This window comes from Suricata suricatta, chromosome 6 (assembly GCF_006229205.1).
Source record: "Suricata suricatta isolate VVHF042 chromosome 6, meerkat_22Aug2017_6uvM2_HiC, whole genome shotgun sequence".
Lineage (NCBI taxonomy): Eukaryota > Metazoa > Chordata > Mammalia > Carnivora > Herpestidae > Suricata > Suricata suricatta.
Window position 1 is genome coordinate 91,152,641 of NC_043705.1, and position 27,886 is coordinate 91,180,526.

Here is a 27,886-nt window from a genome sequence, read left to right on the forward strand (position 1 = left end):
TGCTCAAGCTGCTCCCGCCTTCCAGGTGCTGTGGTTTATTTCTGCAGTGAGAAGAGACTATCACACAAAGTCGTCAAACAACAGTGCAAAGACAACAGTGAAAAATAATATCATGAGGCAGTCATAAATGACCCAGTGCCACACCAGTGGTTGCAATGACACTTGCCACAGATGTCCGCAGGGGGATGAGGTGTTGGGACAGTCTTCCCTGAGCAGGTGGATTTGTTTTGATTTCCCCTGCATCATGGGCCTCCTGTCAGGGTCTGCTCTGTCCCTTCTCACTCGGCGGCCTGATGGGTTAATCTCCTGGTGAGCGAGGGCCTGTGAATGAAGCTGGATGGAGTTATATGTCAGACTACAATGGGCACGCGCTAAGTATCCCGCTCCATTTTCCTTGACGGGGCTTTGATGTTAGCCTAAGACACGTCAGATTACAAGGGATGTCATGTCATGTGTCAAATCAGTGGTGGGGCTCCATCCTGACACTTTAATTAGTACGGGTGAAAGGAAAAGATGTATTATTTTTCTGTTCCAAGGCAAAGACCCCAACACCCACTGAGAGCTGTTAGGTTCTGCCCAAGCCCCTTTTAAAAACACAGCCTGTACCCCCTAGGATAATGGCCACAGTGTCAAGCTAATGAAAAGAGCCCTGGGCCAGGAGGTATAAACCTCCCCGGACTCCAGTCCACCAGCAATGCCTTGTTGTGAGCTATATCCCCCAAGTGTCCTGTTCAGCAACACAAATGTTTGTTCATTATTGACCTTGCAGGCTTCCCACCCCTAAAAAGTGGCTACTAATGCTTTCATATACCTCACAGGAGTATTAGCTCTTGAGATCATGCCTCTGACAGTGTGTCAAATGCCACAAATGATGCCAAATGGGGAGGGTAGGCTGTGTCAAGGGGAGGGGAGGGGGAAGATGCCATTAGGGACCTTTGCTTTAAAGAACTGTTGTCAATTAGCAGCAGTTTACTCCACAGCTGGCAAAACACCTGCAAACACATTGCTTTGCTTGTGCCACTGCAAGCAGTCGGGGGTGTCAGAGTTCAAGGACGTATTCTATCCAGAGAAATGCCCAGGCATGAACGTAGCCCTTTGCCTTTTGCGAATGTGGCCCTGAGTAATGAGAAACCTGCGCTTTGCTTTCTGCTCCCGGAAGAAGGTCGTCCAACTTAATACTGAGTGAAACCTCTGAACGTCAATAAGCTGCATTCACTCTGACATCTAGACTCCTGTGTAATTAAGACCTCAGGTCTGGCGCTTGGTTTATCAGTGTGTCACTTCTCATTTACATAAGACTTTGGTTTTTCCCACATCTCTGCACAGAGCCGCCAAAAAAAATACTATTAACAATGAAAGAGCGGAGGATAGAGTTACACAGCCCATCGTGTCTTTAATCCCTGCTTAACATTTCCCTTAAAAAGAACATTGCCCTATTCGGAAATTAAACGAGATGCGTTAGATGTTCTTTATGGAGGAAGAAGGGAGGTGGATTTTCCACTGCTTTATTTTGAGCTTGAAGAACATCCGATTTCATGCCCTTTATTCAACTGTGAGACAGAATCTGCTGCATAATTGGGGGGCGGTTTCTTCATCTCTCTGATAGAAACCTACAGACTCTCCTCATCTCCCTGTAGCTGGATGCTAAAAACTGAGACTGCACTCAAAGATTCCCTAGGTGTGTTAATCTAGTTTTGCTTATTCAGACTGAAGTCTGTTGGGTGTAACTGGATCCCACAAAGGAGAAAAGTGACTTCTGGGCTGCTGGAAACCATCCTTCTTTCCCCTTGGAGCTTTCTCCAGGGTAAGGAGCAGTGGGGACCCAACACTTTGGATGCCTCCTCTTCAAATATTAATGGGTGCAAGGCAGAGAGTTTTTGTTGCATCTCAAATGAGAAAAAGCACATTCAAAACAAGTTAGGGTACTCTCCCAAGACCACACGTGGTGTTGGTTATAGGACCCAGGAAACATTACAGTCTCTATAAGCCTTCATTTGCACACTGATACAATGTACTCATCTGCAAAATTAGGGACGGGGAAAGAAGTCTAATAAAAAGGCACAGAGGGGCACCTGGGTGGCTGAGTCAGTTAAGCGTCACACTTCAGCTCAGGTCATGATCTCACGGTTCATGAGTTGGACCCCCACATCAGATTCTGCTGTCAACACAGAGCCTGCCTCAGATCCTCTGTCCCCCTTTCCTTGTGCTTTCCCCCTGCTTGCATTCTCTCTGTGTCTCTCAAAATAAACACACAAACAACTTTTTAAAAAGGCACAGAGAAGTTGGTCCGAGGGTTGTGGGTTATCGTTAAGCTGATTAAAAAGGTACAGAGATAGGAGATTCTGGTCCATATGACAAGATTCTAGCCCCTAAGATATTTGTTTTAAGTAGGAAGCCATAAGAAAGGATGGAGACCTGGGGTTGCTTTCAAGGATCCTCCATTCCAGCTCTGTCATTTACTACTGTGTGACCTTGGCCAAGTCCCTACACCTCTCTGGGCTTCAGATGCCTCATCTCAGAAACAGATTATTACAGTGCTCCCTTTGCAGCGTTCCTCTAAATATTAATGAAGTAATACTACTTGAAAGAGTAACTAACGTAAACTTAGTTTTCAATTAATTTTGCCTATTAGTAGTAGCACTGCTGGTTTTTATTCAGATGGCTAGTCCCTTCTGAATAAGGCAAAAAGTGTGATTGACTCCACACTGCTGCCAGATTTTCCCCATATAGTCTATCTTTAACATCTCGCCAGTCCTAGGAGGCCCAGGCAGTTATGCAAGGCACCCAAGAATCTAGGTTGCTTCTCAACCTGGGTCCAAATGAGAATCATCCTAGGGAACTTGGCACAATACTGAGGGTCCCATGCCTGATGATTTTTGTTTAATTGATCTGGAGTCCAGCTGGGCATCAAGAGTTTTAAAAACTCTCCAGGTGATTATAATGTTAAGAAGCCCTTGTCTAATGAAAGGCCCTATTAGTTTTAATATTGAAAAAGGTTCCTGAAATATGAATGGTATAAGCTATTATTTTCCAAGTATAGTGTTTACTGCTGATGTTATATTACAGCTTGATAGTTCAGATTATTTGTATATTGATAGCCTTCCACCTATTTTAATGTGAATTAGGAAACAATATTCACAAGTGGTATTCTTGAGGTTTAAATTCATTAAAGCTAAAGGTGGAAGGGAATATATATAAATTCAATTTAAATAAAATACCTAGTGAATATTTACACATTTATGGTTTAAAAGTATAACTTTAAACCATAAATGGCTAGGGTTTGGGAAATATAGTATGAGGCAAATATGGGTGTAGTTATAATTCTGAGTAAATATAATTCTAAAGAATAAAATTATCAAGTAATTGTACAGCTTTTCTCATTTGAAACTATAAAGGTAGATTTATGGTGGAATATGGTGAAACTCTGACCCCATCTAAGAACACAAATTCCTTGGTGTCTAGTAACTTACTTTGGGGATGCAATTGGAGATAAAAATGTTATTCCATATTTACTCAGAACTATAATTATAATTACTGTGTATAAACTGACGTGGTTAGTGATAATGGCATCCTGTATTTTAAGGTATCCTTAATGGATAATGATATCCTTACCATTTACAAAACACTTGACTTACATTATGTAATCAGGTTGCCTGATAACTTGTGCTGGTTGGGTTATTAGCCCCTCATCACAACTGGGGAAAATGAGCCTAAGGGCTTGGTTAAATGGCCTGTCTCACATTACAGATAAGATGTGGAAGTGCAGGGCTGGGACCTTGTTATCCAAATCTAAAGGAGAACTTTCTAATTCTTACCACTCTTCTTCTTGTCCATGTGTCCTTGTTGCCTGCTCTCTCTCTCTCTCTCTCTCTCTCTCTCTCTCTCTCTCTCTCTCTCTCTCTTCCACATTAAATTATAAAATCTCCAAGGGCATCTCTCACTGTGTGGCCATGGATTTTCTTTCTGATTACTTGCTCCACCCTCAAGAGCATTCAATGTTACTTCCAGTATTAGAAAGTAATTGGGCCAGTTAGGTCATTTATATACAAAACCACCTTAATGAGACTCCTCAAAAGACTCTTCACTTTATACTCTTGACCAACATTTTATTTTTCTTTTTCACGCAGACAGTAGCTAAAATCATCTTTGGAAACATGCCAATCCATCATAACGCTCCTTACTTAAATCTCTGCAACAGCCATCCATTTTGCTTTGTATAAATTCTAAGCCCTGTGCTGCTTGACCCGTCTCCCATCTCCTGGCACTCCTGGGCCAGCTCATTTCCTTGATATCTTTCAAACAGGCCACACTCTTGTTGTTTCATATCTAGACAATATGTTGTTTCACACAACATGAATGGTCTCCCTGTCCCTCTCTACCCTGCTGAGAAAGCCTCACTTCAGTGTATCTCCTTGGAGGGGAATTCTCTGACCTCCGAAGTGGATGAGATCCCCTCTCGTGCCCTTACACTTTCATACTGCAGGCAGATCTTTCCTTCCCAGTCCTTATTATGATTTGGAATTATTTACTGGTGTGAAGCTGCATGAGGACAGGGCATCGGTCACCTTCATACTAGTTTTCTACATTCTCGTTCCACACCCTAGCGTCAAACTTAGTACATGGTAATTGCTTAACAAATATTTGTTGAATTCATGAACAGAATGTGAAAAGGCTGTGGGATAGCTTGCCCTCTCTGAGGATGGGGCGCAGTTTTCACCTCCTACACTGACAGCAAGTCAGGAGATTAGAAGTGTTTGCAAGAACCTCAGGGCCCATCAGGGCCGCCTGCAATGGTACTATACTGAAGCCACTATCTAAACCTGACTACTGCTATGCTGGGTACTCCATACAGGAAATGACAACCTACCAGCGCTTCCAAGCTGCTTTTTAAGGGAGAGAACACTCTTCTAGTTAAACCCAAGGTAGGATACCCAGAGCGCTGCCAGCCCTAACTTTCTGTGGCTCCTCCAGGAGTTCCCAAGGCAGCATATAAGAACCCTGTAGTTCTCAGAACACAATTTTAAAACTGTGAATATAGTAAATAAATACAGCACCAAAAGTTAGAAATCTGTATTTTATTCCCAATGATACCACTTTTTACTTCTGAGCCAAGAAGTTGCTTTTATTGGCCAGCTTTTAGTTTCCTTACCATTATAATAGGTATAACACTGCTTATCTGTACTTTTTGGATTGTTTTGTAGACAAAATAAGAGAAAAAGAAAATATTTTGAATAAGTAGAAGTACTTTATATTATTATTTAAGCCTGAGTTACACAGATATGATTTCTTCTCCATAAAGGCTTTTAAATGAAGACACACTGATTTTCACAGATACAGAGGCGTCACAAAGACATAAACACAATGAAAGAACAAATGCATTATTCATTAATGTTAGGGATTTAGGTGGGTTGTCAGAAAGAGAAGATGTTCTATAGCAGGAAGGTCTTTGCCTGTGAATCAGGAGACCTAAGATTGAACCTACCAGTGTCATCCATTCCCACTAGCTGTAGGAATTTGGTAGGTCATGTAACCCCTGGAGGCCTCAATGACCCCCATCTGTAAGTTGCAGGGGGTCAACGTAGGTGAAAAGTGGAGAGGGGTAATGATATTACAGTAGTTTGGAGGGTCACGTGAAACAAGTAAGAAAGGCCTCTGGAAACAGCAGAGTGCATTAGCAATACAAGGTATTAGTATTATCCAAGCTCTTGCATTACTTAGGCAAGGGGAAGTCAAGGAGTTGTCAGGGAAGGCTGCCCAGAATAGCAAGGGAGTACCAAGAACGACTTGCCTAATGACAGGGAGAGGCCAGGTCTAGCCAGAGAACGTGTGCTTCGGGCGAGGGTGCAGCCTGGGAGAGGGCTTATTTCCAAGGAACTGGCAGGATCCAGCCAAGACGGTGAGTCGTCCCCCCTTCCCAGGAGCTGAAGTGGCTCCTAAAAGCTCTGGATTATAAGGCCGAGGACAGCATCCAGGTGGGCAGAACGTGTTAAAAGGATCCCAAGCACACTCAAGGATGTTTGTTTTTGATTGGAAGATAAGGATTAACTGGATTAATGGAGCCTCATGGATGGAGAATGTGCAGACACTAATTGCCCCTAAATTACAGTGGATTCCATTGGAATTGTGTATTCTCCTCTACAACCCTAACTGCTGCCCCTCCTTCCCTCTCCCTTCCTCCCCACACAATGCTAAATGAACATGTCATGGTAACTGAGATGAAAGACCTTGAAATTTATTTTCCACTTCCCTCCAAGATCTCTTGTTTGCAAAACACAAGAGGAACTAGGTTACTAATCTAGTTTCAGTTTATTCCATACCAAAAAAAAAAAAAAGTATTCCAGGGACTCAAATTTCTAGACTTTTCTAAGCCCTCTTTCCTTGTTACATTTCTCTACCACACTGATGGCCTAAATAAATGGTTCTCAGAGTTGATTGTGCTTCAGAGTCACCTAGAGACCCTCTTGAAGCACATTTCTGGGACCTGCTCCAGACTTTCTGCTTCAGTGGGTCTAAGAAGTTCCCCCAAACTTGCATTTCCCACAAGTTTTCTGGAAACACTGATAGTGGTGGTCCCAAGACACACTTAACAATCACTGAACTAGGGGAAATGAAAGTATTTTAAAGAACCTGGTCAAAGGAGAAAGAATGCAAACCTCAAAATTCTGGGGCTGCATCTCCTGAAAATTGGAGGTACAATCACTCAGAACTCAAAACTACTTAGTTCCTAAGTCAAATATGCATATTTTCTTGGACATTATGAAGCTTATAGGATAAATGTGCTTTTCTGTGTAGGGGAAATGCAAAGGAGTCTGGAACTGGAGAAAGTTCTGGCTGGTGGACCCTTCCCACTCCCCCTCTTCACTCTGGTTTACCCACTGCCTTGCCTGTGGATTACTGTTTTGAAGGAGGTTTTTGGCAACTCCACAGCCATCACACTTCCAGACCCCTGAACATCCCCTCTGCCTTAACCCTGCCAATATGTATTCATTCCTGTTCCACATTTATTTATAGACCACTTCTTCTGTTCACCGCTGGGTAAGGTTTGGGCTCCCTTCACTAATGCCTCCAGAAATTTGCAAAGCACTGGACAGTGAGTCAACAGATTTGGGGTTTTGTTTCTGGCCTTGTATCTGTCTGGAACAAACACTATAAACCTCAGGTGTGATTTTTATTCATCAGTTAAAGGAGAAAGTCTAGCTAGATTAGCGGTTCTTCCCCTTTAGGAGAAAAGGAAAACTAAGTATATAGACCTCTTTTGGGAAAATGCACATGTGCATGACATGCAAAGTGTTGCTTACAATTTTTAAGCTGCATAAATAATAGTATAGTAATAGCAAGCAATAATAATAGCTGGCACTTACCAAGTGTCAACTTTATATCAGACACTGTGCAAAGCACTTTACATGTCTTTACATGTATTAACATATTTAATCCTCACGGCAACCCTGTGAGGTCATCAGGCCCAACTTCTAGATGAGAGAATCATGGCAGTGACAGGAAGGAATGCATCTCAGGTCACCTAGTAGTGTGCAGCAGAAAGGGGACTTAAGACAGTTTACACTGTCCTGAAGCTGGTAAATGGTCCTCTGGATTAAGAAGGGACCCTGTTCCAGGTGGTATTTCGAGTTCCTGAAGCTCTGAAGTCCGAGAATTTGTGTTCCCAACCCCACCCCCAATTTTCCTAGTCCTGAGAACCAAACACTGGGGAATGACCCATGGCGGTCTCAAGGCTCTTATGCATCAGAGGTGGTCACAAAAGTTAGAATATAAAGGAGATTTGGGGTTCACACTCTGTAACGCAAGTCACTTCTGTCCTTTGTGTCTATCTTAAAAATGAATGCTTTCTTATCATGGCTTCCAACCAGAGGCAGCCTCCTCTCAAGGCAAGGGGAAATACCCATCTCGGCTTGGGCAGGTCAGTGATGTGACAAGATAAAGGGCAGATCCTTAATGAAAACCAGTCTGCCTCCTGCCAGCAAAGGAGTTTTCTTAGTGCATTTCAAGTCCGCTAACACCTCTTCCCAGATCAATGGCTTTTCATAAATGCACCAGGAGATCTTTGAACCACTAATGCTTCAGGGGCTGTTTAGGTTTGGAGTCAAACTGTTTAATATAACTCTCCTCCAAGTCTGGCTCTATTGAAAGGTCTCAGGAAACAGGGCGGGGGGAGTATAAAAAGCAGAACTGCCATGGTCAAGTGACGTCCCCCCACCTAGGCCTCCTGTTTATACAAGCAAATTGGACCAGGCTGATTACTTGCAGGAGGGGAAAGAAGGAATGAAATGAAACATGGGTCATGGTAGAGAGTTGAGTGAAAAGGAATCAGATTAAAGATGCCTTTTGATTGGAGGAGAGCAAGTCATTTACTTGGGGTTGGGGGGAGGCATTGATTGGCTTCATCAACAGATTAGGTCACCAACAGATTAAGCACTACCATAAATACTGCACTGTGCCTGGGAGAGGAGACGTGGGCCAGGCTTCCCATGTTCCTGGGCAAATGAGTGCCATTTCATTTGAAACCTATTCAAACACTTAAGCTAAAGGAAGAGTCTTTCCCAGAAGGTAAAGGATTGTCAGCATCAGAAGATGTTGTGCCAAAGGGCCATCTTCCTTGTGTCTACACTGTGACCACACTTGCTTTCACAGAGCGCTTGGTGAGAATGGTAATGAATAGTAATGGTAATAGTTGGTATTTCCTGACTGTCAACCTGCCAGCACTGTGTTCTGTCTTTACCTCATCCAGACCTCACAGCAATCTTCTGAGGCAGACCCTCTGCTCTTACTCACCCCACTTTCAGATGGGAAACTAGGCCTCCAGGCAGATGAGCAACTTGATCAATGTCCATCCCTCTGGGATGGGAATCTAGATGTTAACCACCATACTGTGTGTCTACCTGTGAGAACATGATCCACCATCATCAGATGTTTAGCTCATTTACTCTTGAAGATCTGGGACCTAGTGACTATTTCATGTATCCCCTCATTTAGATTTCAGGCCCCGTGAAGGCAGGGACCATGTGGCCCTTTAATTTTATTTCCCACCAGAGTGCCTGTTAGAGTAGAAACCTGATCCCTATCTTTCATTCTTGAAAAGTCACTTTTTTTAATGTTTATTTTTGAGACAGACATAGAGCGTGAGCTGGGGAGGGGCAGAGAGAAAAGGAGACATCAAATCTGAAGCAGCCGAGGGTCTGAGCTGTCAACACAGAGCCCAATACAGGGCTTGAACTCATGAACTGTGAGATCATGACCTGAGCCAAAGTCAGATGTTTAACCGACTAAGCCACCCAAACACCCTGAAAACTCATTCTTAATGTCGCTTTAGAGTTTTATGGATTCTTCCTGATTATAATATTAATATAAAATCACCACATAAAATATTGTCTTAGGCATCAAAATTTGGGAAAGATAAAAAGGAGAAACCACAAAAGGTAATAGTCATTAACATTTTGCTATGCAGCCTTCTACTTTTTGTGTGTATATGCACATAAAGGTATACCTTAAATAGGATTACACTATGTATATATTATTTTGTAGCCTGACTTTTTGCTAACAACATATTGTGGACATCTCTCCACATCAATAAGCATAGATCTTCAGTTGTCCATATGTCATAATCTTGCAGTGTTCCAATGTGTGCTCATGTCAGAATGCAGTAATCTGCAGTCGATGGACTGGGTGCTCCCTGGGATTTGCTTGTCCCTGCAAGATGCAGCAAGCCTCCCAGCACCTACAACTTGCTGTTTCTGTATATCCGTCACTGCTCTTGGCCCCGCTTCTTGAAAACTTCACTCCCTCAGCAGTTGCTTGGATCACAGTTCTCGAAATGGCAAAGTATATATGCTGTCTGTTTCAGGATGCCTTGGAGACTTATACAATCCAGTTTTTAATATAAAAATTAGGCTGTGGCATAGCCCTTAGAACAGAAGGAAGTCACAAGTGCCCATTTCTGACTCAGTCTAGCCTCCTCCCTATCAGCACTCCATCCCTGGAGTCGACACAACCTGGGACTTGTAGCCACTTCCAGAAACGCCCTATCTGTGAAATTGCTATGGACAGCCAATAAACCTGGGGTCAGGGGTTAATGAATGCCAGCAGGAGCATGGGGAGAGGAGGCAGGCTGGGAATTTGAGAGTTCGGGAATGAGCCACTCTTTCAAGTTTCTGGGCTCAAGAACATCCTGGGGAGTCACAGGTGGCTGTAACTATTTGAAGACCTGGCCAGGAATGAGGGTGGAGCTGGGGGAGAATTCAGGGTGGCAGTGAGAGTTAATAGCAGGTACAAGCCCCAGGAGCCCTATTTATTATTTTTCATCAGCCAAAGAAGGCAATTTTTAGATTTAGATTTTTTTTTTCTTTGATGAGCTGTCACCATGGTGATAGAATTGGAAATTCTTTTTCTGACAACATTGCTGTTAAGCCATTTGTTAAATTATTTGCATACCATGACTCTAGAAGGCCCCCAGAGCTTCATGCTTCCCTGTCAAAAAGAAAGGTGGTCTCAGCCATCTCTTGGCTTCTTTGCCACAGAGAGGTCCTGGCTTCCTGCGTGCCTGGTCTCTAGCAGGTATTCCTGGATTTCCCGTCGTGCATCCCACAGAAGGAACTCATAAGAAAACAAAACCAAAGACAAGAAAAAAAGTGAAGAATTTACCATCTGTTTCAGGGAAAATTGAGTCTGTCTACTTTTCTCTGGGCCCACGTGGTTTGGTCTTTGGTACATCAGGTCTGCAGAATCCACCACAGGGCAGAGGTGCTTGGAGGAGACATGCAGTAAGTATGACCTTCCAGAATGATCCAGGCACTTAGGAGCCCACGCTGCTGCTTTTTACTGGGCCGGAGCTGTCTGAATTCACTCCTGTTCTTCTGTGAGTGATAATTTCTTTAAAATTCCAGATGGATCCAAGATAATTTTTTTAAATCCTCTTAACTCTCTAACTGATTTCAGAACTGTATCAGGAAAAGTCTCTACTTGACATCCTTCTCGGATTTGGGCCCAACAAAAGAAGACAGATTGCATTCTGAAACTTCCAGCACTTTTTGCCCTGACTCACACTTCCGTTCAGACCTCTTTGAAAAAGCACTAGCCACAGTAATGAAGAGCCATGTCCTAATGAGAAGTAATTGAGTTTACTGATTGTCTTCTAATTCAGTGAGATTTGGATGTGTCTGGAGATTTCAGAAGTCACATTTGGCCTCTGATCCCATGGTCCTGTGGGAGCTCTACATGCCTAGGTAGGAATTGTTTGAAGCTGCCCTGTGTCTTGGGTGTGTGTCTTCTCCTCATTTTGTCTCTTCTCTGCCCCCATTCTTCTGCTATTCTTCTTTAAAGACAAGTAGGGGGTGGTGTATTCTGGGTTGCTATCAGTTTGCTTCTGGAGGATGGGGTGCGTGTGACAGCTTGGGCAAGGCACGGAGCCCAGGCTGTTTGTGTCACACTCCGTTCCCAGTGACAAACACTGCTGCTCGCCTCCCTGTCCAAATCTGATAGCACGTATGTTCTCCCAGTTCCGTGCTGTTGCTCTGGTAACGGAAGCAGCACCACGATCTAGAGTAGGATTATGGCTTAGTCAACCTTAAAGCCTCGCAGCCCTTCGGGCAACTTCTGGCAGGAAAAGTGTATCTGCTCCCACTGCCCAGGGAGAGGTTTGTGACGGACAGCTTCCTCTCCTCACTGGGAAGGTTTGCCTCCTGAAGTTAGAGAATGTGTGTCTGCCCACAGCTCACACAGGGGCAATGTAGTTCTCAAACTCTAGGATCTCAGCCAAATCCCAGCCCTGCTGCTCATGAGATAAGGCACACGAGATAGGTGCTCATTAAGCATGAGCTGTTATCACAGCCCCTTCAGTGGCTCTCCTCTTCCTCCCAGGGTGGACTGGCAGCCCTGGGGTCTCCCAGTTGCTAGAACTTAGTGCTGCTCTTCGGATTAAGTTCCTGGCTCAGAAGCTTATCAGCTGGATGATTGGTCATGTTCTTCACCTTTCTGATCCTCTCATTGGTTATTCCTAGAAGGAGAATAAGTATTCCTATGTCCCAACTGGTTTTGAGGATAAATAAAATACCACTCATGAGGCCCATAGCTCAGGACACACCCAATATGGCCTTCTGGCAGAATCTAATTCTCCAAATTCAAGATTAAATGTTTTCACTGGGGAGAGAAAACAGTTCTTTCCCTTTCTGGGGATTCAGTCCTTTGTCCCTTTCTAAAAATGCACCTGCCCCTAATGTACCTGCCCCACTCTGTCTGAAGAGATAGATGAACCACAGGTAGAAAAAAACCCAGCCTCTGGCTCCCTTACACACACACACTGACACACCCACCCAACTTTACTGTCTCTGCTAGAACCTTGCAGACAAGGCCTTTAATATAGTGAGGGAGCCCAAGAGTTGGAGGCACAGGAACCAGGGTGAAGATTCAAGAAGACATCCGTGAAGAGAAGGTAGCTAGGAGTAAGATGGAAAGAGAACAGAGAGTAGGAATGAGGAGGAGGAGGAGACAGAGAGAGAGAGAGAGAAAGAGAGAGCGAGCGAGCGAGAGGAAGGAGACTTCTCAGTGAGCTTAGAAGCCTTTGGGGAGTTTACCATAGCTTCCTCTCACTGCCAACAGCCTCTAACCCAGAGGTCTAGAGCTGACTCTAAAGAACATTAAGGGCCTATGAAAATCTTTAGTCTTATAATCATTCTTTTTTAAATGTAATGTTTATTTTTGAGACAGAGACAGAGAGAGTGCAAATAAATGTGGGAGGGGTTAAAGAGAGAGGGAAACAGAATCCAAAGCAGCCTCTAGGCTCTGAGTTGTCAGAGCACAGCATAGGGCTCAAACTCAAAGACCGAGAGACCATGAACTGAGGCAAAGTCAGACACTTAACCAACTGAGCCACCCAGGCATTTCTAAATCATTCTTCTTTAAATGAAAATTTCACTCCCTCCATTTTTTAAAAATTTACATCCAAGTTAGTTAGCATATGGTGCATGCAACACTGATTTCAGCAGTAGAATCCTTAATGCCCCTCACCCATTTTGCCCATCCTTCCATCTATAACCCCTCCAGTTACCCACTGTTTGTTCTCCATATTTAAGTCTCTTATGTTTCAACCCCCTCCATGTTTTTATATTATTTTTGCTTCCCTTCTCTTATGTTCATCTGTTTTGTATCTTAAAGTCCTCATATGAGTGAAGTCATATGATACTTCTTTCTCTAATTTCACTTAGCAAAAGTTCCTCTAGTTCTATCCACATAGTTGCAAATGGCAAAATTTCATTCTTTTGATTGCCAACTAATACTCCATTAGATAGATAGATAGATAGATAGATAGATAGATAGATAGATAGATAGATGCATGACACATCTTTATCCATTCATCCTTTGATGGACATTTGGGCTTTTTCCATACTTTGGTTATTGTTGATAGTGTTGCTATAAACGTTGGGGTGCATGTGCCCCTTTGAAACAGCACACCTGTATCCCTTGGATAAATGCTTAGTAGTGCAATTGCTGGGTTGTAGACTAGTTCTATTTTTAATTTCTTGAGGAACCTCTGCACTGTTTTCCAGAGTGGCTGTACCAGTTTGCATTCCTACCAGCAGTGTAAAAGAGATCCTCTTTCTCCACATCCTCACCAGCATATGTTGTTGCCTAAGTTGTTAATGTTAGCCATTCTGATGGGAGTGAAGTGGTATCTCATTGTGGCTTTGATTTGTATTCCCTGGATGATGAGTGTTGTTGAGCATTTTTTCATGTGTCACTTGGCCATCTGGATGTCTTTGTTGGAGAAGTGTCATTCATGTCTTTTGCCCATTTCTTCTCTGGATTATTTGGTTTTTGGGTGTGAGTCTGAGAAGTTCTTTATAGATTTTGGATACTAACTCTTTATCTGACATGTCATTTGCAAATATCTTCTCCCATTACATCGGCTGCCTTTTAGTTTTGCTGATTGTTTCCTTCGCTATGCAGAAGTCTCCATAGTTCATTTTTACTTTTGTTTCCCTTGCCTCCGGAGATGTGTTGAGTTAGAAGTTGCTGCAGCCAAGGTCAAAGAAGTTTTTGCCTGCTTTCTCCTCAAGGATTTTGAGGCTTCCTGTCTTACATTTTGGTCTGAGTTTATTTTTGTATATGGTGTAAAAAAACAAGTCCAGATTCATTTTTTTGCATGTTGCTGTCCAGTTTTCCCAGCACTACTTGCTGAAGAGACTGTATTCCATTGGATCTTCTTTCCTGCTTTGTCAAAGATGAGTTGGCTATATGTTTGTGGGTCCATTTCTGGGTTCTCTATTATGTTCCATTTATCCAAGTGTCTGTTTTTGTGCCAGTACCCTACTGCCTCGATGATTCCAGCTTTGTAATACAGCTTGAATTCTGGGATTGTGATGCCTCCAGCTTTGGTTTTCTTTTTCAAGATTGCTTTGGCTATTTGGGGTCTTTACTGGTTCCACAGAAATTTTAGGATTGTTTGTTCTAGTTCTGTGAAGAATGCTGGTGTCATTTTGATAGGTATTGCATTGAATATGTAGATTGTTTTGGGTAGTATTGAGATTTTTAACAATATTTGTTCTTCCTATCTAGGAGCATAGAATATTTTTCCATTCTTTTTGTGTAGTCTTCAATTTCTTTCATAAGTTTTATATAATTTTCAATGTGTAGGTTTTTCACCTCTCTGGTTAGATTTCTTCCTAGGTATTTTATGGTTTTGGGTGCAATTGTAAATGGGATTGATTCCTTGATTTCTCTTTCTGTTGTTTCATTATTGATATATAGGAATACAACTGATCTCTGCATTGATTTTATATCCTGCAACTTTGCTGAATTCATGGATTAGTACCAGCAGTTTTTGGTGGCAACTTTTGGGTTTTCTGTATAGAGTATCATGTCATCTGTGAAGAGTGAAAGTTTGACCTCCTCCTGGCCAATTTGGATGCCTTTTATTTCTTTGTGTTGTCTGATTGCTGAGGCTAAGACTTCCAATACTGTGTTGAATAACAGTGGTGAGAGTGAACATCCCTGTCTTGTTCCTGACCTTAGGTCCACTCCCTCCTTTTTTAAAATAGAATCCTAATATAATATAACTTTTTTTTCTTACAAAGAATAAACCATTTTCTTATAGTAATGGAGGAAATAAAACCCTAAGACTATCTCTGCCAGGAGACTCACTGCTCTGGACACCAGCATGTGGACCTCATGGAAGAACTCACACCAAAACCCTGGTTCTTAGGACCTTCTTTGGTGTGTTTGCATTTACATGCCTGTGTGCATCTGGACACTTGTGCAGTTCCTTACCATAAGATGGCCATCTGAGTATAAAAATGTAGCTGGTATGACAACAAATAAGTTGATTAGGAAATTTTTAGGAACTCACAGAGAACATGCCCAGATAATGGAAGTCAGAGCTTTCGTTTTCTTAGGCCCCACCATATAGCCAGAAAACATCATTAAACTTTTTTTTATGTTTTGTTTTCTTTCTTTTTTACTGAAAGATAGAGGGAGGGAGAGAGAGACAGTGTGTGAGTGGGGAAGGGGGAGAGAGAGGGAGAAAGACAAAGAATCTGAAGCAGGATACAGGCTCCAAGCTGTCAATACAAAGCCTGATGTAGGGTTCAAACTCATGAACATTGAGATCATGACCTGAGCCAAAGTCAGATGCCAAGCAACTGAGCCACTCAGGCCCCCAGAGAACATCATTTTAGACTGGGCATCTCTAGAAGTACAGATGCTATAGTGCTTTCACTAAGAAGATAATACATTTTTGCTTAATACCTGTTTACCTTTTGCTCATTTTCTTGTGGAGCAAATCAGGGCTTTAAGCTTGGATGGGGTGTGTTCCTTCTTGGTGAGTTTCTGTGTTCAATTAAGCACAGAGCACATACTCTATTGCTTACTTGTCATGGCTCTTGTCCCCCTTGGGAGGAAAGTTAGGGCACATACCAAGACAATTTTTTTCACCTTTATGCACCCTATGTTTCATCTAAAACAATGATGAGTCTGAAACCACTTCCTGCATCTACCTGTTACCCCAGACACATTTGGTCCAATAGGTACGCTTAGATGCAAGAAACATTGATCTCTGACTCATGTAACTGTTCAATCTTTCATTATTTTCAGTAGCAGGATTGTGTTTGTACAAGGAGAATATAAAAAATACATAGTGGATATAAACTCAGTCACAAACATCAGTATATATAACAATTGCTCAGCCATGTCCACTTCCCACAAAAACTAAACTTCACACAACTACTGGGTCCCCTACCCTCTTTCCCAGGGCTTTGTCCATGCTCTCAGGTGTTTAAATGGTACCCACATGAGGAAGGAGGTGATAGGCATATAGTTCAGGGCATTTAAGTCTATCTGGGCATCCAATAAAACAACCACCTCTTTTCATCCACCTTCCTTCTTCCCTGAAATTCTGCCCAGCACAGGAAATTATTTTACTTCCTTGATCCTCAGAGACTCTGGGAAACTCTCAAAGACTAGCTCTCTTTCAAGACTGCTAATTGCCACCATGAATCCATTCTTCTCTAATGCTTCTGCATCAGGACAGAGCAAAGGGAATTCTGAGGGGCCTTGCCCCCTCACTTGGCTCCACCTGGCACAGTTGGTCTCCTCAGATCCCAGCTTCTATTATTCTTCATCGCATCCACATCCAGTCCCGCCATGTATGGCAGAGAATGATTAAGAGAAGGATTCCTATCACATGCCTATCTGTATCTCAACTCCTTTCATGATCCTTTTCAATATTTTTCCCAACTAGAAAAATCTTTGGAGCAGAGAATTTACTAATTCTGACTAACCCAGTATATCCCAAGTACTTAGAGCTTAAGATCAGCACTGTCCAACAGAATTCTCTATGATGATGGAAATGTTCATTATGGTAGCCACAGCTACATGTGACTGATATGACCAATGAACTGAATGTTTAATTGATGTAAATTTGGAGAGCCACATGTGACTAGTAGCTATCATGTTGGATAGCACAGGTCTAGATTTTTCAAACTTAAAAGCCAAGAGTTAATGTCCTTGTTCTCTATGTTGTATAGGACAATGCATCCCTCAGGCAAAGGTAGAATGTATCCTGTGTGCTTGGGTACAAGAAAGTGTTCAGGTATTGGTGGGGACAGTATGGAACATATCAGTTATCACTTCAAAGTACTATCCCCCCATAAATAAATAAAAAGCCATGCCATGCTGGTTTAGTCAGTGGGAAGCCCAGAATCTTCCCACTGCCCATTCCTTAAACCTTACAGAAGATACTGAGAGACCTCTGAAGGATCACAGGGATTCTTGGAACTTGCTTTGGAAACCACTGAGCTAGCTTATATCTGAAATCCAGTCTGGTTCTGACATTTTAAAGATGTAGACTTGTTTCATGAGGAAGTCATGCCTTCAAAGGGGTGGTGACTTACCATAAGGTACACAGCTAATTTTTTCAGGAAAGATCTGAGAGCCAGGTTTGCCACACCTTATGAGAACTCTTTCCCCTGTGCTTCATGGCTTTCTACAAGATACTAACCTTGACGCTAGACTGTTCCATCTCCCTTGAAAATACTTACTTTCTGGAGAAAGGGGCCAGTCACCTCCTCTAGCACTGTGTATGACAAGGCATCTAACAGTCATCAACGGGGAGAACAAATTCATTATGCTGGCATTATTATGGGATGTGAGTAGAGCCCTCAGGCAAAGTAGTTCCCACAACCACTGCCCTGATTCTTCTCTACTCTTCTCATTCCCTATAAATAAGTAGCAGTTCCTCATTTCCCATCCTGCATTTGAAGATGCAAAGGACCTCCGCCCTCCTTAACTCTTTTACCTATGGAGGGAATTCTGTGTTTAAATTAAATTACACCTCAGGCTGCTCTAACAGGTGAATTTAATATAATGTATAATGACCCAAATTGATTGAGATTTATTTCTCTCACATAAAGCACAAAACTCCATTTCCATGCATGAGTGCATTGCCTCCAAGTAATGACTAAGAGACCCAAACTCCTTCATGAAGCTCTGCCACCTTCAATAGATTGACACCTAGGTTCAAGGCTAGGCTTGTCTGGAGCTAGGAGGATCAAGTCAGGGAGATTTAGCAGGCCAGGCCAGTCTCAATTTCTTTCCTCATTTTCTTGTCCTCAGTCACATGATCAGGCCTAACTACATAGGAGGCTGGGCAATGTAGTCTACATAGGTGCCAGGAAGACAAAGAAATGGATTTGTCCAACAGCAAAGCATTCTCTCACACCCTTCTAAACCATATATGCCTTTATATACAAAAAGCCAAATAGGAAATATTTTCAGCTTTGCAAGCCATGCTGTCTCTGTTGCAAATACTCACTTCTACACTGCAGTATAAAAGTAGCTATAGACAATATGTGACTAAAATGACATGACTGTGTTCCAATAAAACTTTATTACACAAATAGGCAGTGGGCCAGATTTGGCCTGAGGACTGTAGTAGTTTGCCAATCTCTTTTTTGGACCAGAGAACAAACTTATTCCCAAGCAAAACACAGAACAGGAACATTTTAGACTATTTACAAAGAACTGAAAAGAAGTATGTGTATTTTCTGTGAATGCTAGAGGCAGTGATAGCAAGTGGATTTTGAGGCAATAGGAGGAGTCAGGGGACTTCTTTAATTAGTCCTTTATAAAAGTGAAATACTTTCAGCTATGCTTCGAAGAAAAGGCGTGATAGCTATGAAGAGAACATTTATTAAACACGTAGATTTCAGGATTCCACCCTCAGTATTTTGGGACCGGGCCCAGGAATATGCATTTTGGGCACGCTCGCTAGCTTGTTTTAAGCAAATGGTAGAGGTGGTAGGTAATCACAGTTTGCTGAATACTGCTAAGCCATTAGTTTTTTCTGATTCTCATGGATGTCACAGTTTTGACATAATTATGGGCCTTCTGAGTACATAGGAAATAAGATGCAAGGTACAGACAAATTTACTAATCTAGGTAAACCTAATTCTCTTTTTCCTTCAAGGAAGCTATCAGAATGTGTGGGAGTGGGAGTGATCCTATGGGTCTTTCTAATTTATTTTTTTTAACTGAATTAGCTTGGGACTCTACTTAGTAACAAATTGCATATGGCGCAACCCACAATTGGTTGTGAAGCAAGGAATAGAATCAACCCTTCCAACAAGACTGTGACTGGTAGGCATCGTTGTTTCGTTTAGGCATTCCACCACTTGCATCCCTTCCTCTCAAAAATGGCAGCTCCCACATCTGAGAAGGGACAGTGTTTGCACTGAGGAGAGAGTCACAGTCATAGGGAATGAGTTGACACAGTTGGGCGATTCCAATTCTGAACAGTATCACTTCCCTTGCCCCTCCACGATGCAGCTAAAAGTTCTGTGAAACAGCCCTGATCAGCACTTCCCCTCCTATCACCCAGCAGCCCAGAGTAGAAGGAGGCAAATCAGCCTGGAAGAATCAACAGAGACTAGGTGTCAATGCTGGATGCCAATGGGCACCCCAACAGAGAGGCAAAAATGCTCTCTCCACGACCTTGAGGAAGTCACCACAAGAGTGTCCAGGGAAAGGAGTCCCTTATGCCAGTCCCTGTGTTCATGTGCCAAAGATATAGTTGCAACAGAAAGAAAAAGAAAATTGCCTTCTATAATACTATATGTTAATTATACTTTTTTAAAAAGGCAAGTTAAAAACAACAAAAACACTGTGTAGGCCAAGACCAAAAAAAAATCACACACACACATAAAGAAAAGAAAGAAAAGTGCCTTCGAGCCCTCCCCTTTCCTGTAGGATCAGCAGTCACATACCTCAGAATGGGTGGAGACGTTTTCAGTCCCTTGGTAAGAAGACTGCAAAGCGCCCAGGAGTGAAGAGTAAATCAATAAGTGTTTGCACAGTTCAGCACCCAACTCAGAGATAAGAGGAGGGAGAAAGATAAATTACTGTAAGGTTTCTTTCTCTAGTAGAGGATGGCAGTCCTGCACTCAGATCTGATTTCTAGGCACAGGAATTTGCCCTTAAGTGAAGTCCCCCCCCCCCCCCCCCGCCCATCCCTCCAGGATGAGGCCTGGCAGCCCTGTCAGCTGTCTGTCTGTAATCAAGGGTTACCAACCCAACCTGTGTCTTCAGCTCCATCAGCTTGGCTGTGCCCTGGTGTTTGGGTGGTGCTCCAGCACTGAACAACCCACTTCCCTGGGAAAGGCAGCTTTTATTTTTATTTTAGTGCCCCTTGTAGCACCCCTCTGATGGCTTGGATAAAATGCATACATTCAGAATATTCAAGGTGGAAGACACCTTGCCTTGGTTCACTCCCAGATATCCATGTAAATAGGAATCACCTTGGTAGCTTGTCAAATTGTAGTTTATGGAGCACCCATCTCCCGGAGATTCTGACTCAGTAGCGACTGAGGTGAGGCCTGAGAACTTTCATTTATGTAAGCTTTCCAGATAATTCTAATACAGATGGTATAAATGATGCTGGTAATTCTGGGACAAATGGTATAAGTGGGAAACATATAGGACTGGGAGGAGAAGAAGGTTTGGGGGGTTTTCTTTGTTTGTTTTGTTTGTTTGTTTTTGTTTGTTTTTTTAGAATTGCTTTTTGAAGATTTAGAACCATAACCTCACTCAACAGTGAAACCTAGCAATCTTATCGGCCTTGCACTCAAAAAGAACTTTGTTGTGTCCAATTGGAGTTTTTCTCCAGCTTAAGCACCTTTTCCTTTCCTTGATCCTCATTGGCTCCACATTGCTCCTCTGACTTCTCCCCATATAAGCAAATAAATGAAATAAAACTTGGGAGGGGAGCTGCTTGAAGCCTCCTTAGGCTTTTCTTTCTCTTACTTTCTTTCTTCTTTTCCTTATAGACAAAATTCCTCTAAAACTGCCTCCTAGGACTGATTTTCCATGCCACTTCTGCCACACTTCCTAGCTACTGCTGTAGCACACACCTTTGAGGTCAACCATTTCTACAGGAAATTTGGCCCTGCTACTGTACAGAGGCTCATGGGAAGCACTCCGGACTCTGAGGAGCTGGCTGCAGATGGCGGGCAATTTGGTCCGCCCTTTCCACCCTGCTGCAATCAAGGGCTGGCATAAGTGTTATGAATGCCCCCCAAGGTGTCTGCTTTCCTTTCCTTAAAAGCTTCTTTTTGTGAGAGCCTCCAGCATTGCCAAGTCTCTGCCTTTCTGGCCCCATTTCATGCCATAGCTCTTCTTGACTCACTCCTTGACTTTTCTGTGCAGGGGACCCCCAGTGCCTGGGGTGAGCTGGGTCATTAGGGAAGAACAAAAGGGAGTTTCCCAGCAGAGTCTGGAATGGGGGGGCAGGGGTGGGCAAAGAGGAATCACAGATGTTGATGAAGCCGCCTTATCTATTATAGACTTCAAGGTAAAGACCACAAGCATCTCTAACTCTAATTAAGGACCTACTGTATGTGTCATACATTTGCATGACTTTTCCAAGGCAAGATTAATTGACCTGCAGATCCACAGTGACTGTTAAAGGTAGATTGTAGGTCAAGTCACAGAAGGTGCAGAGTTTACTAGAAAATTTAAAGAAGTTGCCATCAAGCAGTAGTTTACATCATGAGGGATGACATGCTAGCCATGTGACCTCAAAGAGCCCACTATGCTCTCTAGACATTAGTAGCTATATGTGGGAAAATGATTCCATCAACAATAAGTTATGTGTATGGAGCATTTATTACATTCTTAACATTGTATTAAAAGCTTTATGTAATATTTAATTGAAAAATCACACCAACCCTATGTGGTATATACTGTTATTTATCCCATTTCACAGATGAAAAAATGGAGGTGCAGAGAAAGCCAGAATCTGTGAAACTAGTAACATGCTCTTAATGCTGTGCTGACATCAATCTCCTATTTTATTATGGACTGAATTAGATGTTTATGATGAGTTTAATGCCGTTCATAGCATACAGCACTCAACAAATATAACTACACATATTATATATATTTAATGGATGAGTGCATCCCAAATGATGTGATTTCTCAATTTATAAGAGTAGATGCACTTAATGAAGAATGAAGATATTACATTTTGCTAAACTTGCACATTATCATGCCCTCTCCTAGGAAGGCTTTCTGGATCCCCCAAAAGTCACTTCTCCCATAATTAGCATAATACTTTTGTTGCTAGATTTCCCCCATGAACTCTCCATTGATTTCTTGCAGCAGAAATGTTACCATTTGGGGTGTGCCTGTTTCTGTATTAGAGTAAGCTTCTTGGTGCAGTGGCTATATTTATTGTTACATACCACCAGGACTCAGTCAGAGAAGACTCTTTTGCTGACTGGCTGGTATGTCTTATTTAATGCTCAACAAGAGACTTGGGGATTTGTCTTAGAGCCTAGGAGCTAGGTAGTTGAATCATAACTGTGGGACATCAGCTATCCCAAACCTTGTGAAAACTGTTGCTGATTTGCTGGCTTTCTTGGTTGGCTGCTGGGGGTCACTGGCCCCTGTGTAGCAAATGAAGGGCACTTGGCCAAGAGGAAGAAAAGAAGAAAGGAAGAAGATGAAACAGGAAGAGCAGGGGAGAGGAAAACAAAAGAGCATTGAGAAAAAGTAATGTTTGCATAGAAGTCTAGTTTTAACCTGGAAAGCCCTTAGAGAATACCTATTCCAATGTCTTAATTTTATCAAAAAGGTTAGAATGGTCTAGACAGGTTATTACACAAAGTTATACAGCTACAGATTATGTGTTACTTTGGGACAATCCTAACAGAAACTGTTCTTGCCTATCCACGTGTGTGTGTGTGTGTGTGTGTGTGTGTGTGTGTGTGTGTGTGTGTGAACATGCATATTGCCAGACTCTGGTTTCTGGGACCCCATTGCTCACTGGCTCCTGAAACTCGGAATTCCAGCGTTCTTTGGCAGATGTACCCACAGCCTTTAAATGCACACCTGCAAGTGTTCTCCCTCTGGATTCAGGGTCACCAGGAAACATCCCCTGAACCTGCCCTTGTAGCAGGAACACTCCATCCTGTGCAGAAGAACAGCTATCTAGGAAGGGTCAGGTAGTGGTAGTTGCCATGACAAGGAGGGTGGCCAGAGCTGCTCCTGTTTTATTCTTTCATAATATATAGAGAATCTGCACTGGGTTAAATCTATGTGTCAAGGGTGTTGCTTTGTTCTCATTTGGTTAGGTGGTTTGTAGTTTATTTTTGCATGGGTGTGTAGCCCCCCTCAAGAACTAGGTTTACTTTTTGCCCTTTTGGAAGTTTTGTTCTGTAGCCTACAGTTATTGCAGCCTTGTGAGGTTGCTTCTTAATCCTCCTGCAAACAAGGCTTCCCCTTTTCTGCTCTCCTCCCCATCCTTCTCTGCAGCCCCATGTACAGAGAACACTGTTGCCAGCTCAGAGAAGCAAAGGGAAGCATTTGTGGCCATGTGAGGGAAGTTAGCATGACAGGAGTCTTGACCTGACCTTTCTTTGTTGATCTGTTTTAGACTTCACGTTAAAGCAAAGCCCTGACTGTTCCTATTCTGTCTCCTCCCCCCATCTCCCCAGCCTCTTGCTCCCACCAATACTCCAGATTTTTTGGCTCTCATCAAATTTATACTGACTTACCACTCACACTTAGATGTACAGGCCCTGAGCAATTTGGGTACAGCAAATTCACTAGATACAAGAGAGAGTATGAGAGAGAGAATATGTATAATATCTAGTGGCCAGCCATAGTGCCAGATAAAATGACCCTGAGTTGCTCAGGCCTTGTGTATGATGTCAGAGACTGTGGTCAGTCCATGTGCTTTAGAACATCAAAAGTAAAAGAGCGTTACTGTCCCTCCTTCGTGAAAAGGGCATTCTTTGCACTCTAAGCTCCAGTGGCAGGCAGGACTCTGGATTTTGGGGTGGCATCTTATGAGTCTTTTGTTCTTTTCCCTCATCTCCTCCATGCAAAAACTAGCACATGCTGGGCCCATAGCATGAACAAGACAGGTAGACCTTCTCTCCCCAGGGATCTGACAGTCTAGGGGAAGCAGGCAAGTACAGGTAAGCAAACATATACATCAGATGCTTTGGAATAAGTGACATGAGATCATAGAAAAGGAAAATGTGCAGAGGAAACAGGATGCATGGGACTTTATATTTGGAGGTCTGGCAAAGATTCTCTGGGGTGGACACTTAGGCAGAGACCTGAATGAGTAGAAGGAGCGAGCCTTGCTCAAAACCTTTCTGTCAACCCAGGACCTGCCTCAGGCCCTCAAGCCCCGACTGCCCTGAACTGCCTATATAGCCCAGGTTTAATTCAGGGTGGGTTTTGGCCTCTGTATGGGCTTAGGTAGAGGCCAAGCAGCCGCTGGAACCAGAGTAACCCAATCTTGGGGACATGTTGGGTCTTAATAAGCATACAGGTCCTTTGAAAAAGGTTAAGCCTCCGACTTCAGCTCAGATCATGATCTCATGTTTGTGGGTTCGAGCCCCACATTGGGCTCTGTGCTGACAGCTCAGAGCCTAGAGTCTGCTATCGATTCTGTGTCTCCCTGTCTCTCTGCCCCTCCCCGCTCATGTTCTGTCTCTCTCTGTCTCAAAAATAAATAAAACATTAAAAAATTAAAAAAGAAAAAAGAAAAATGAAACCTGTGTTCAGGTCCCCCAGAGCAGAGGGATTTTAAAGAGATGCTCCTGCCCGTGTATCCCATTTTGCAAAATTTCAGCTTCCCCTGGAAGAGGGCTCCCTGCCTTGGATTCTGGAGGCCCTGGTATTCTTACCTCCTGAGGATACCAGCTCTCTGCATATTGTTGGACATGGAACCTGGGCGGTGAGCTCACAGGATGGTAGGATGGAAGTAGAGGCCCCAGATGTTATGTGCAAGTGGGTGATGAAAAGTGTGTAGGAGGTGGGGACCGGCTACAGGGCGGGTTGGTGTTCAGATTTGTGGGCTGCCACTCAAATTATGACATCACAGAAGGATGGGACAAGTTGCAAATCCAGGAGCATGAACATGGCTTTTCCTCTGCTTAGTTCCCCATGTAGCCGGCAGAAATTCTCTTAAACACAAGATGGAGCAAAGCTGAGGAGTGGGGGGCAGGGGAGACCCCCTGTAATAGCTCACATTTTCAGCACCTTTTGTGTGCTCAACACTGGGGTAGGCAGTGGACATGTATTACTTTCCTTAACCCTCTCAGTATGCGACGCAGTAGGTCATAGTACTCGTCCCATTTTACAGATGTGAAAGTGAGACTCATAGAGGTTAAGTAACTTGCCCAGAGTCATCCAGGTCAGATTCAACGATCAGGATTTATCTCGGGCCTGATTTAAGTCCATGTCTCTGCATTCTTCACCCATGCTGCTTCACTGCATGTTTGCTGAGGAGCCGGACCTGCCAGAGTAATACAAATGGAAAGAGGTGACCTACCTTCCTAAAGGCGTTTTCTGAAGTGATTTTTAAAGCTATGTGACACAGGTAACCTTCCAGAACTCACTCAGTAGTTAGTTGCTTAATGGATGAATAAGTAGGATCAGAGGTGGGGGTGGGAAGCGGGGAGAAGGAGAGACATGGGTGGAGAATGATTTCCAAGGCTGAATCTTTTCTTTATTTGACTCTAGTAAATTTTAACAAGGCCCTTAATGAAATCCCAGTGCTTAGCAGAGCCTCCACGTTTACAAGTTATTGGCCTGGGGCGGAGGAAGGAAACTTGGAATCCTTGGAATCCCTGCAGGAGCTTAGTCCTGCTGACCTTTCATCCAGTTAGGTGAGCCCACCTGGTCAGAATGAGCACCATACTCTGATTTGCATCACTGCTGCCCAGATACATGGACCAGGAGTCCTGACGCTGGCATAGGAATGGCCCCTGCTCCTTAGAGGTGGCTCCTTAGAGGACGTGCTCCAAGTCAGTGGCTGCTGATGAGATGTTTGAAAGAAATTCTCAGATACAGTTATTACAGGTCTGCAGAGCCTTCTCAGATACAGTTATTATAAGTCTGCAGAGCCTCGGGTCATTGTGCTTTGGAAATGTTACAAAATAGTCATTGGTGTTGAATGTTTTGGTGATCATCAGAATCCTGTCTCATTCCCCAATCTGTAAGATGCCCTTTCTCACACCCCAGAACTGACTTCCACCAACAACGAGGAGTTATCATTGTTAGTATTAACTATTTCGTGGGCAATAAATAATATATATAACATATCAAAGTATGAAGAATAAAAAGCGGCAATAAACCAGGTTCCTGTCGTCTAGTACTTAAAAAAAAAAAAAAAAAAAAAAAAAAAAAAAGCAAAGAAAAAGGACATCTTCCTGCCATTGAAATCCTCTGTATAGGATGAAAAATGAAATTTTAATCAAAGTGGGCAGTGGTATAAATGGAGCTTCCTCGGGATCCTATTCTTCATTTCCTACAACATACTTTAAAAAAAAGCACCAACTTTTGTAATGGCAAAAACAGCTGCGGCCCATTTACTGACAGCAGAACCAGGTAACTTTTTAAGTCTGGTTGAGTTTTTTCCCTTCCCTTTGACCTGACATCCATAAGTAAAGATTTTAGGATGTGTTAAACCCTGCACTCCGACAGAGCGGCCCCTCCCCACAGGCAACAGCTGTCTTGAGCTGCTGGACAGAGCATTCCTCCCGCTGCTGCTCTCTTTTGGGGGGCCTGCAAGGCATCCTGAAGTCAGGCCTCCTTCTCTGCTCAACTCCCTTCTTCAGAAATCACCATCCACGCCCTCCTTGCTGAGTAGCAGGGAAATCGAGCCATCTTATTTGTAGGCAGTTGTCACCTGACCTGGAATATGATGAGCCCAAAGGATTAGTAACTAGACCTCTTACAAGTCTTGTCATCCGGGACCCACAGGTGACAGAGACTTCACTGTGGTCACCTCGCTGCGTAAAACCATTTTCTACCTCTGGCCCTTCTGCAAACCAGAGGTCATCTGGAATCGGACACCTCTTAAACTTCATGCTTCACAAAAGCCCGGGAGAGGCATTTTGGAACTGAATGCAGTGGCGTCATGTCTGGAAGACTGGAGCCTGGACCAGGCTGGGACTCAGAGGCAGTGCAGGGCCCCAGAGCAGAGAATCCTGGGAGCTGAAGCCATTTTGGATTATGGCCTTGGCCCAGGTGGACTTAGTGTCTTGGGCAGGCTTAGCTTCCGTGAGCCCTGTATCGTTTTCTGGAAAAAAAATCAGACCCATATTTCTCATCTCACCAGGTAATTGGGAAGGTCAAGTGATATAGTATATGCAAAGGAACTTTATAAACTATAAAGTGCTCTAAAAATAAAAGGTGTTATATGTGAATGAGTATAAATCACAGTGTGCCATTTCAGTTCTACAAACTTGGATATGAATTTTTGTCCACATCATTTTTGTCAGCTTACTTTCTCTTCAAACCCAATGTGGGGTGTCCAGACTTACTGAATAAAACACAGGACACCCAGGGCATCCTAGATTGTCTCTGGCAACTTCATCCATATCCACCAGGAAACCATGGTAGAAATTGCTTGGGCTCCACCCTGTCTGGGCCATTGTTCTAGGGATTTGTGCAGTGTCAAAGTAAGGCAGAAACCAAGCAAGTTACCTCCATTGTTGGCCCTTACTCCCTCCGTATGGCAGCGCTGGGGCTGGCTGCTCTCTGTGGTCACACTGGGGACCTGAGAATTCTTTTTGCAGAAAAACAATTTGCCTGTATTTGCCTAGACATACAACATAGCCACTGCCTTGGGAAGTCTTTTTGAGGCAAGAATTATGAGGTTGACTCCTCTTTGCCTAAGCACCCAGCAGTCCCAAGCTCAGTATCTCTCTGTCTCTCTGTCTGTGTCTCTCTTAGTGTCTCCTGCTCTCATTCTGACCCCTAGCCCAGGGATATTTATTTCTGTTCTGGGAGAAAACTTTTCTCTACTTTGACTTTCTCCAATTCACATTGCCTCTTCCTCTGTCCAGTTCTTCTTTTGCCCCCTTTG

General features: G+C 43.2%; 1 protein-coding gene and 2 long non-coding RNA genes across 3 annotated transcripts in view; 2 read left to right on the forward strand and 1 right to left on the reverse strand.

The window, feature by feature from the left end:
- The window catches only part of SLIT3 (slit guidance ligand 3), a 593,860-nt gene that overhangs the window by 252,623 nt on the left and 313,351 nt on the right, over nucleotides 1-27,886 (forward strand). The gene's annotated exons all lie outside the window — the stretch shown is intronic.
- Nucleotides 4-24,908, reverse strand: LOC115294850. The gene is made up of 3 exons (XR_003910182.1): nucleotides 24,699-24,908; nucleotides 19,764-19,865; nucleotides 4-321 (listed from the first exon to the last, which is right to left on the reverse strand). It is a non-coding gene; the product is annotated as an uncharacterized LOC115294850 (long non-coding RNA).
- Nucleotides 24,526-27,224, forward strand: LOC115294854. Its single transcript, XR_003910187.1, has 2 exons — nucleotides 24,526-25,393; nucleotides 26,779-27,224. It is a non-coding gene; the product is annotated as an uncharacterized LOC115294854 (long non-coding RNA).